We start from the raw sequence: 12,110 nt of genomic DNA, 5'->3' as shown, positions 1-12,110 counted from the left end.
CTGCACCCATACAAGGCACCAATGCTGATAAAGGCCTTTGTGAGAGGATGAAGTGGGGTTAAAAATGATAATTTTGCCAGCTAGTGAGTTGTATTAAAACCACACAGGATAAAATGGAAGTTTTCATTTCTGCAATAATGTATCATATAGAACACCTAAAGCTAGGACACAAATGTCGCAAACACTTTGAAAGATAAATGGCAGAAATTAAAAAAATCTGCTTGAAGTGTGAAAAGTGACAAAGTGAAATAAAATTACAAAGGTTTAAGAAATTGATGTGCTAATTACGTAGCTGTGGGACTACATAAGTAAGAAATGCCTGCGATAGGGGGAGTTTATGCAGTTTGTGAAGACTTTGGTATTGATTTAGAAAGGCTGAATTTATGGTGTTGCAACTTCTGTTAAGGTATAAGCTTTTTAAAGAACTTCTTAATAAATTGGCCTGTTATTACATTGTTTTAGTGTTCTAAGATGTGAAAAAGCTTATATGAAAGGCTACTAAAGGTGCCTGAGGGGATATTTCTTAAAAAAAATAAAAATAAAAAAAGTCACTAAGACTACACTGTTGGGTTTTATCATAGCTTTAGGACATGTATAGTCTGTGAGTTTCCTGTTTGTGATTCTGATTTGGGATTGCTGTGTTAATAGTTCTCTGTGTTCTGGGAAGGTCTGGGCTCTGTCTGATGAACTGGTTCTGTTGCCGATATAAAAAGCTCTTTTTTTCTGGTTTAATGGCTTTTTGGAGTTGTAGAGTTCTCTTTACTTTGAACTTCTCTGTGTCTGTGAAGAGCAACTATGTAAGACATAAGAATACTTTGTTTTGCAAATATTTGTGAAGCTTAGGCGTTCAATCTGTTGTGCTTCTAAGCTGTTCTTTCTGGAAATACTAAATAGTTGAGAAGCTTTGGCCAGCTCTAGTTACAACAGGGTCATTGACTGTTAAACAAGACTTAGTTTAGTTCTTGTTTTGCTTTAATTACACTTCTTTACAGAAACTAGAATATATTCTACTTTCTGCCTGGGAATAAATGTGCATGCTTCTTCATGGTGTTTTCTGATGTGAACATACTGATTTTTAAATTGATACTGCTGCTCTGTGTAGGTATGTCTAAAACAGTTGTCTTACAGACTTGTTTCAGTCTTGTTGAAATGTCTGTTGCTCAATAACTGTTATCAAAATTTTAGATATTTTAGTATAAATTAAATAATTTCTTTCTAGGTATACTTGTCAGATGCTTTCTGTGATCTTTCTCTGTGAATCTGCTCAAGCAATTCCTTCCTAAATTCACTTGAGGAACCTCATCTTGGTCCTTGTACTGCTTTAACTCCCAGAGAAATAATTAAGTAACAAGATTGTATAACCTACTGAAAACATATAATGACTGAATTCCTGGTTTGTTTTAGCTGGTGCAATGGTGAACAACCCCAGCTGGTAGGTAGATGCACAACTACCATCTTTTATCACATTTGTAATTTTATCTTTTGGTTATAATATAAAACACTTTTACTATCACGTTGTTTTGATTAAATTGGACTAAGTAATGGAAAAGCTAAGAATGGATGTGTTATGCTGTGTTTAAGCTTTATATGTTTTTTTGCCAGAAACTTTGCCTGTATGATTGTTTGCAGTTCTCAGACCCTGTATGTAGGGGACTGACTTTTCCAAAATTCAAGAAAGCTTTTGCTAAAAATCAAGTAGCAGTAATAAAGGTGATTTTGACCCTCCCATAGTGTGACCAGCGTGAAGCTTCAGCCTTATGGTGCAATTGCCTAAAGTAACTAGGAAAATAAAACTAATATTCACATTTTAAAGAAAATGTACAGCATTGAAGAGGCTTTCAGGGTAGGGTGTAGCTGCATTACCTGAGCGTTCCCTAGGCTTCCAATCTTAGATGCTACTGCACTGGCGGAACCTGGTGTGCTGACTCTGAGGAACAGTACAGAGCATAGAGTGGAGTGGAGACACCACGGCTAGGCTCTGTGATCAGGTGGGGACTCGATTGTTCATGTGCACACCGAGACTGATATGCTGCACTTTTTGCTACCCTGAGCCAACGACCTGTCATGTTTTGACAAATGCTGTACTCTAGTGTAATTTTGCTCATTATAATGTCATTATAATACCAAAACACACCTCCATCCCAAAAGCTACCCACCTCCAAGGTGCAACCACCCCTCACTGAGCACGCGCTCTGAATTTCTCGGAACCTATACCTTTAAACAGAGACGGGAAAACTTTTCACCAATCATAACTAAGATACGCTTGACTAGAGTCACTCAAGCTCCACCTAAAAGATAGGAAATAATATAAATTGGCCTAAGAGAGACGACATGTCAGGGAAGATACCATCATTAGGGAAGATACCATCGTTAGGGAAGATACAACCATCAGGGAAGGTACCATCACGAGGGAATCCTGAGGACCTCCTGACCCCTGGGATCAGTTGACGGGCTGAGCCTCTCTTCCCCCCCCCATTGGGATGCCTTTGGGTGAGATTTGAACACTTGGTTATACTGTGTGTCTCCACGGAAACTTAGAAATCTCTAGAGTCTTTGTGCCTTTTAATGTGTTAATTTCCAGGCTGCACACCTGTGTATTTCATGCATGCTAGCTTGCATTTGCAGACAGTAAATTATCACCAGCAATCCAAAGAACCTGTGTACCTGTTGCTGTAATAAATTGCACTTAACTGCATTGTTCCTAGCCGTGATAGTTCTCACTGAATGCGACTAGAGTAAGGGCGGTTATACGTTATTGGTGAATCCGTGACAGTGGTAGTTCAGTGCTCTGAATCTGATCAGACCCATATTGGTTAATGCGTTATTGGTGAATCTGTGACTGTGATAGTTCAGTACCCTGAATCCGACCGGACCCGTAAAGGTTAATTGGCTACACCCCTTAACGCGACAAGCCTGGTTGCCACAGGGAGTCACTGGGGGGTCAGAACTGGCTGTCTTTTTTCTTTGTTTGCCACTCCTTGTTTCCGTCTGAAAGCTGCCTCATATTTTCTGAGTAGAAACATACCTTCCTTCTTATAGAAGAGGTGTCAGAGACTGTACCGGAACATGATAGGGGAGCCAATGAACTTTTTCCACAATGCTCATGTTGGGACAAGAGAGATGAGTAGAAACTCTTCATCAGTAAGTACGCACTCTTGGATAAGCAGGAATCTCGGCTCAGTAGCCTGTAGAGCCACTAAATACTAAAATACTAGGTAATATCATGGAAGGAAAAAACATCTGTCTTCATGTTCACCCAAACCCCCCAGAATAGCTTCAGAACAGAATTGCCCCTTGGTCTGTAAGCATAAAATACTGTAGAAGATATGTTCCACAAGACAGTCTGACTTCCCCAGTGTCTCTACATGTGAAGAGAACCTTTTGGGATAATGATTCTGTGGGTGGAAGCACTTGATACTAGGTCCAGATTTCGCATCACCCAAAATCAAAGTTGTGTCAAGGTGAGAGATGTAAGAATAGTTGGACTTCGGACAGCAATACCCATTTCATACACTGACTTAACACAGAACTTCCAGGTTGTTGGTTTTTTTTTAGTTGTTATTTCTCCCCATTGCTGTTGGGACCTAGCACTGTCTGCTTCTTCAAACTTATGCTTTCAGAAATTGCTCTGACAACCAGACTTTGTAAGATGAATGTTCTAACTCACTCTACCCCTTCTTCTTCTAGACTGCATCGATTCAGGACCACATAAAGTCTAAAGGTGGTTACACAAACGGCACTTCTGCAACTGCTGAGCTGTAGGAAATGGAAAAAATTCTGACATTTGCCCTGTCTTAAGAAGATCTCCTGGGCTGTGCTTTCATCTTCTCTAAAGCCTCTTTATCATGAAGTAGAGAGAGTACTTGAATTATAATAGGTCAGTGTGAGCTTTTGCGTTCTTTGCACAATGGCTTCTGAAGGAGTTACTGGAAATTACCCTTAAAATGGTCTGTCGCAGTAGTGTTGTAGCAGCAACAGTAATTTGTCACTGGATGATTTCCGGGCTGTTCCAAAAACCTCAAAGTTTTCTTGTAGGATGGGATTGTAAGCTGGCATGAATTGTCTGGGGTTTTGGTCTCTCTCTTCCCCTCAAGAAACAAGATTGATTTTTAATTGGAAGATAACATATTTGCACTTCCTATGTGGGCTAAATTGAATTTCTAAGTAGGATCTTAGCCTATAACATTTGACCTAATTTTTGGATGGCTTACAATTAAGGTGTTAATTTACTGAGCTATACTTTAGTATTTTTCTCCATGACTTTCAATAGCGAACCAACTCTAATGTGATGTAGCTAGCTGAGTCTGCAAAACCCAGTGAAACTTCTGTCTTGCTGTGGTAACGCTTTTGTAGCTAAAAAGGCAGGTTTTACAGACCTGCCCACTCCCAAATGAGGCTTAGAAAAACAAGCATTTCTCTCAGTTACTGGCCTGCCTCCCCTCTGTATGTGCACTAGTATAACTGACAGGTATTAATACAACAAAACCAATGATATCAGGTATCAGTTAATTTGAAGTGGTGCTACAACATGCTCAAAACTTTATGCTAATTTTGCATGAATACTATGGAATTTTAAGCTAAATATATTTAAGATCTCTCTGTATTACCTATCTGTAATGATAAATGCACAGAACTGGAAGGGGTATCTCTTGCTTCTGTCTCCTTAATTTCAAAACCATTTTCTTAGATGAACTGAAGTCTTTCTTATATATGATTTTAAATGATATGGGTTAAATATAGTATGGTTTAAATGATAGAGCCAGGAGAATATTAAATGGAAACTGTCTCTTAGAGTTCCAGCACTTCAAAAATATGGATATTTAGCCATACCCAAACTACAGTTTCTATCTTATATCACTGAATAGAAAAAATAATAAGAACTGACAAAACTGCTGAACTAGAGATTTTCCTTTTATCACATCACTGACAACTGTTCTCTGACTTAAAATTATGAATGACTGCCAGTGCAGAAACTTTTTAAGTTTGCTGTCATGGGACTAACTAAATACAATTGTTAAAATTACTGTCAAATCAGCACCAGTTATACCCCAAGTCAGTGCAACTCTCCCTTTCTTGCTCTAGGCATAAGATCATCCATTAAACTTTTTTCATTAAAAATAAGAAACCAAAAGATTTGTCTGCTAGATTTTTGGAAGGCAGATTTTTAACTTCTATGATACCTCATGGCTTATGATACTTTTCAAATTGGCTTTGCTTAAGTCTTAGGCTGCCTGTTCTGAGTATATTAGGTAACTTAAAACATGAAAGGTAGATTTCTGTATGCATTATAAAAAGAAACATTTTCCCCATGCTTCCTTCCCATATTTCATCTTTAAGGGCCAAAGAGGAAGAGAATGCTACTTTCTGTAATAGTCAACAGCTGATCATCGCATTCAGCAACCACATCAAAGAGAAAATCTAATGTCCCATGTCTTTCTAGATCCTTGCTTTTGATTTAAATACATGCCATATTTTAATACCTTTTAAAATTAGCACATTAACTGTAAACTTAGCTTTTTAAACACTTTCATATTTTTGTCTTCTAACTTCAGACTTATTCCAGCAACCTAGTTAGGATGCAGAGTTCAAAGAAGTTAAATTCTGTATACTGTTGAGGAAGCATAAAGTGGCCAAATTATTCTTTAAAAATACATTCTAATTCATCTGCTATTAAGTTGAATTCATGTGTTCATTAGTCCATACCTGCCCAGAAAAAATAAACATAGGACAGCAGTGATGAAGAAAATGGGTTATATTTTTCTTAACACTACAAGAAAAGCTAGAGAGTTAGTATTTCCTGAAGACTCATTCAGTATATTTAAGAATAGAGTGGTGTATGCATGACTACAAATAAAGAAGTTGGGGATCATGATAGTTCTTCTTCCTATAAATAAATCAACAGAGATAATTCTGTTATTCAGCTTATTTGTAGAAAAATCCTACTCCTTATTCTGTAAACCAAACAGCATTACCTAGTGTAAAAACACAGTATACAGACTATACAGTATTATCTAGGACTACACTAAAATTAACCAAGTAGTCATGTTATTAAAAAAAAAGAAAAACATGTTATTGCATTACGTGCCACTTTTTTAAATGTAAACAAGCATAAAAGCATGTCTCAGGTATTTTCTTTGTATAATTAGAAGCCTTATTTAGCTCTGGTCTGTCATGTAACTCAGTATAAACCTATCTCGGTTATAATAAATCTGTTGAACAAGGCACTTGCACTCTTTTCATGTTGTCCAAACCTTGATATTTTTCTCTGCACTAAAGATGGGTTGGTCAGGTGGATGAATCAGCATGGTTTGAAACTTTATTGTGCAAAATCACATTTGTCCACTAGAGAGCACAATTTTCCATCAAGTCTCTGTCAACTGCTCTATACAGGTTGTTACTTCAGCGTGGGGTGGTTTTTTGTTATCGGGGCTTCTTGTTTATTTTATTCCAGTCAAGTTGAAAACAGCAAATGACACCAAAGGGTCAAACCTCTTAATATACCTTGTAGGCTGTGACAACCTTACACCAACAACGCAATGTGGCAATGAAATATTAACTGCTGTGACTTGATGGAATTTTTATGTTACCTTTTCGTAGTCAAAAATAAAGTAGCTTACAAGTGGTATAGGATTAAGTCTTTTATATGTAGTCTGCCAGAGTCTCATCACTGTATCTGTTTGCCTTTTTTTTTTTTTTTTTTTAAAGGTAAAGGGGTGTGGGGGGGTGGGTGGTGGGGGAGTAGCTGTTATTTTAAGCACTGTCCGTCTTACCTTGTGATGTCCCTGGTAGGCTTTACCGACTATTCCATACTTTTGCTTAAACCTGTAGTCAGTATTGAGAAAATGTATTTTGATTTTTCACAACCTAATATGTCCTTTTATCTCCTGGAATGGCTTTGTAAAGAATATGTAGTGTCATGCTATGTTCCAAGTTATCCTGTAATATGGCAACTTGGGACTCAAGCATGTAGGGCTAGTTCCTTGTATGGTCTCGCCATAGTTGGACTACCACTTGCTTCTGTAAATTCCACTCTGTATAAACAATAATTGTTTGAGATTAATAAATACTCTTAAACTTATTGTACCAGCAAGAATAAGCATAATTTAATAGTGCTAAATTCCATGGAGGAATGGTTATGAAATTTATTACAAGTTACTAAATATGGTAATGTTAGAGGAAAAAAATAATCAAAGCTGCCGTTTAGAGGTGATTGCTTGGGTGTTCTTGATTGTCTTTGGATGTAATTTGCTATCATCGCTGCGACAAATGATGAGCAACCCTTGACCCCCGAGCCACCAACCTGGACCCAATGCCAGAGCCCCTGCCTCAAACCAGACCCTGGAGACTGGGACCTCTCACTCTGGACCTGACTCTGGAGCCCCCGACCCAGACCCAACCCCAGAGCCCCGGACCTGGTTCCGACCCTGAGCCCCAGACCTGGACCCATGCCCGAGCCCAGGACCCTTGACCCCAGAGTTTGCCCTGACCCCGAGCCCTGACCCCAAGCCCCGACTCTGAGCCCCTGACCCTAGAACTGACCCCAGACTTTTGACCCCGGAGTCTCCACTCCAGAGCTAACTATGAGCCCCAAACATGAGTCCTGGACAATGGAGCTGACCCCGGAGCTGACCCAGGACCCAGATCTAACCCCAAGCCCCATCCCTGAGTGCCAACCCCAAGCCCCACCCCAGACCTGACCCCGGATCCCCCACCCTGGAACTGACCCTGAGCCCTGGACCCAAACCCAACCCAAAGACCTGGACTGAGAGCTGACCCCTGGATCTGACCCCGAGCTCCAGCCTTGAGCCTGAGGCCCAGACCCGAGATCCAGACCCGCACCCGGACCAGATACTGAGCCTGAGCCCTGGACCCGGACCCGAGCCCCAGTCCTGAGCCTGCGACCGTGGAACTGACCATGAGCCCCAACCCCAAGCCCCGACCTGAAGTCCTGACTCCGAGCCCCCAACCCCGAGACCCCAAACCCGGAGCTGACCCCGACCTTGGAGCTGACCCTGAGCCCTTGAACCTGGAGCTAACCCTGAGCCCCAAACCTGAGCCCCAAACCCCAACCCCGTACCCATGACCCCGGACCCTTGACCATGGAACCATGACCTTGGAACCCCCAACCCAGACCAACGCCGGACCCTGGAGCCGAGCCCCGGAACCGGACCCAACCACAACGCCCAACCCTGAACCCCAACACCTAGCCCCAACCCTGGACTCTTGACCACAGAGCCCCCAACTCCAGAGCTAAATCTGAGCCTCGGACCCAAGCCTCAGACCCCATAGCTAACCCCAAGCCCCGACTCCATAACTGACCCGGAGCCCCACCTGGGACCTGTCCTTGAGCCCTGGACCCGGACCTGACCCAAGGACCCAGAACTGACCCCGAGCCCCTGACACGGAGCTGACCCTGAGCACCAACCCCGTGCCCCAGCCCCAAGCCCCTGTCCAGAGCCCCAGCCCCGAGCCCCAACGCTGGACACTTGACCCTGGACCCTCGACCCCAAAGCTGACCACAAGTCCCGGACCTGGAGCTGAGCCCGAGCCTCAGACCAAGCCGGAGCTGACCCAGACCGCCAAAATGGACTTCAGACCTAGACCCAGAGCTAATCCTGAGTCCCAACCCCAAGCCCAATCCCAGACCCTTGAGCCTGGAGCCCCCGACACCCAGAATGGACCCCAGACCCAGAGCTAACGCTGATTCCCAACACCAAGCACAAACCCCAAGCCTGAGCCCCGTACACTTCACCTGGGACCATCGAACCCGGACCCTTCACCCTGGCCCCCCGACCCTGTAGTCCCCACCCTGGAGCTGACACCAAGACCTGACCCAGCAGCTGACCCTGAGCCCTGGCCCAGGAGCTGACCCCAAGCCCCTGACCCCAAAGCTGAGCCCGAGCCCCCGACCCCAGAACAGACGCTAGACCCAGAGCCCCGAAGCCAGACCCCAACCCCGAGCCCTTGACCATGAGTTACCGACCCCGGAGCTGACCGCGACCCCAGAGATAACCCCGACCCGCGACCCCCGGAACAGAACCTGGAGCCGGAGATAACCCTGAGCCCCAACCCCAGACCCTCGATCCCAGACCCTCGACCCATTACCCTGTACGCTGAGCCACAACCTCAAGACACAAGCCCCAGCCCCGAGCCTCAAACCCAAGCCCAAGCCCTGGACCTGACCCTGAGGCAGGGACCTGAGCCCCAGACCCTGGAGCTGACTCTGAGTTCTGACCAAGGAGCTGACCCCAAGCCTCCAACACTGGGAACAGGCCCTGGACCCAGAGCCCTGACTGCGAGCCCCGACTTCGATCCCTGACCCCGAGTCCCTGAACCCAGAGCTGACCCTGTCCTGGAGCTAACCCCGAGACCCAAACCTGAGCCTCAACCCCAAGCCCCAACCCCGCACCCTTGACCCCAAACTCTTGACCCCGGAAACACAAACCCAGAGCCCCCGACCCGGACCTGACCCTGGAGCCCCCTCCCCCGACCCCCAGAACTGGGCTCGACCCCGAGGCCCAACCCTGAGCACCAACCCCAGACTCTCGACCACAGAGCCCTGACCCTGAACCCACGACCCCAGACCCGTGACCCCCGAGCCACTGACTCAGACCCAATGCCAAAGCCCCCACCCCAGACCAGACCCCAGAGCCCCAGACATGGATTCGACCCCGAGCCCCATACCCGGACCTGTGCCCGAGCCCAGGACCCTCGACCCCGGAGTTTGCCCTGAGCCCCGAACCCCAGCCCCTGACCCCGAGCCCCGAGTACAAGCCCCCGACCCCAGAGCTGACCCCAGACTGTCGACCCCAGCGTCCCCACTCCTGAACTGACCCCAAGACCTGGACCCAGAGCTGACCCCCCATCCCAGACACAGATCAGACCCCGAGCCTTGGACTCGAGCTCGAGCCCAAGGCCCAGACCCAGACCCGAGATCCAGACCTGCACTCGGACCAGATCCTGAGCCTGAGCTCTGGACCTGGACCTGAGCCCCGATCCTGAGCCCGCAACCGTGGAACTGACCCCGAGCCCCAACCCTAAGCCCCCACCCAAAGACCTGATGCCAAGCCTCCAACCCCGAGACCCCCAATCCTGGAGCTGACCCCAGACCCAGAGCTAAACCTGAGCCCCAAACAAGAGCCCCAAACCTGAGCCCCAAACCCGAACCCCAACCGCATACCCTTGGCCCTGGACCCTTGACCGTGGAAACATGACCCCAGAACCCCTAACCCAGACCAACGCCGGACCCTGGAGCTGAGCCCCGGAACTGGACCCGACCACGACGCCCAACCCTGAACCCCAATACCGAGCTCCAATCCCGGACTTATGACCACAGAGCCCCCAACTCTGGAGCTAAATCTGAGCCTCAGACCCGAGCCCCAGACCCCATAGCTAATCCCGATCCCCGACTCCATATCTGACCTGGAGCCCCAACCCAGAGCTGACCCCAAGCTCCAAACCCGGAGCTGACCCCAAGCCCCAACTCTAAGCTCCAACCCTGAGATCCAAACCTGAGCCCCAACCACGAGCCTCAACTCTGAGCCCCAAACCCAGACCCTCAACACCAGACCTTTGAACCGGGAACCCCCACCCTGAACCCGACCCTAGAGACTGCACCCCAGACCTGACCCCGAACCCCAGACCCAGACCTGACCCAAGGACCCAGACCCGGAGCCGACCCTGAGCCCTGACCTGGAGCTGACCCCAAGCACCAACCCCATGCCCCAACCCCGAGCCTCAGTCCAGAGCCCCAGTCCTGAGCCCCAGCCCCAAACCCCAGCCCCGCACCCTCGACCCCGGACCCTCGACCCTGAAGCTGACCACAAGCCTCGGACATGGAGCTGAGCCCGAGCCTCAGACCAAGCCAGAGCTGACACATACCCCCAAAACAGACCTCAGACCTGGACATGAGTCCCAACCCTGAGCCCAACCCGGACCCTTGAGCCCTGAGCCCCCACCCCAAGCTGACCCTGACTCTGAGCCCTGACTCCGAGCCCTAACCCCGAGCCCCCAACCCCAGAGCTGACCCCAGACCCAGAGCTAACCCCGAGCCCCAACCCTGAGCCCCAACCCCGGACACTCAACCCCAAACCCTTGACCCTGGAAACACAACCCCAGAGCCCCCAGCCTGGACCCGACCCCGGAGCCCCCGACCCCAACCCCTAGAACCAGGCTTGACGCCGAGGCCCAACCCTGAGTATCATCCCTGAGCCCCAACCTCGGACTCTCAACCACAGAGCCCTGATCCGGAACCCTCGACCCCAGACCCCCAACCCCGGAGCCCCCACCCTGGACCCTTGACCCCAGAACCTTGATCCCAAGCCCTTGACCCCAGACCTGTGACCCCCGAGCCACTGACCCAGACCCAATGCCAGAGCCCCCGCCCCAGACCAGACCCTGGAGACCCCACCCCAGATCCAACCCCAGAGCCCCCGACCCAGACCAGACCCCAAAGCCCCAGACACGGATTTGACCCCAAGCCCCAGACCCGGACCTGTGCCCAGACCTGCTCCCCACACCTGTTCTGCAGATCTGGCCCCAGAGCTGGTCCCCAGATCTGGTCACAAGATCTGGTCCCCAGACCTGATCCCCAGATTGAGTCCCCAGACCTGTTCCCAACACCTGGTGCCCAGACCTGGTCCCCATATAGTCCTCAGAGCTGGGCCCAGGTCTGGTCCCCAGAACTTGTCCCCAGGGCTTGTCCTGAGACCTGGTCCCTAGACCTGTTCCCCCGATCTCATCCCCAGATCTAATCCCCAGATCTAGTCCCCACATCTGGTCCCCAGCTCTTGTCCCCACATCTGGTCCCCAGACCTGGTTCCAAGACCTCTTCCCCACACCTGGTTCCCAGAACTTGTCCCCACATTTGGTGCCCAGACCTGGTTCCTAGAGCTGGTCCCCAGACCTGATCCCAAGACCTATTCCCCAAACCTGGTTCCCAGAACTTATCCCCACATTTGGTGCCCAGACCTGGTCCCCAGAGCTGGTCACAAGACCTGGTCCTCAGATCGAGTCCCCAGATCTGGTCCCCAGACCTGGTCCACAAACCTCGTTCCCTGATCTGGTCCCCAAATCTCGTCCCGAAGTCTAGTCCTCACACCTGGTCCCCA

Source organism: Anser cygnoides, chromosome 13, assembly GCF_040182565.1.
Source record: "Anser cygnoides isolate HZ-2024a breed goose chromosome 13, Taihu_goose_T2T_genome, whole genome shotgun sequence".
Taxonomy (NCBI): Eukaryota; Metazoa; Chordata; class Aves; order Anseriformes; family Anatidae; genus Anser; species Anser cygnoides.
This window is presented reverse-complemented; position numbering follows the sequence as displayed.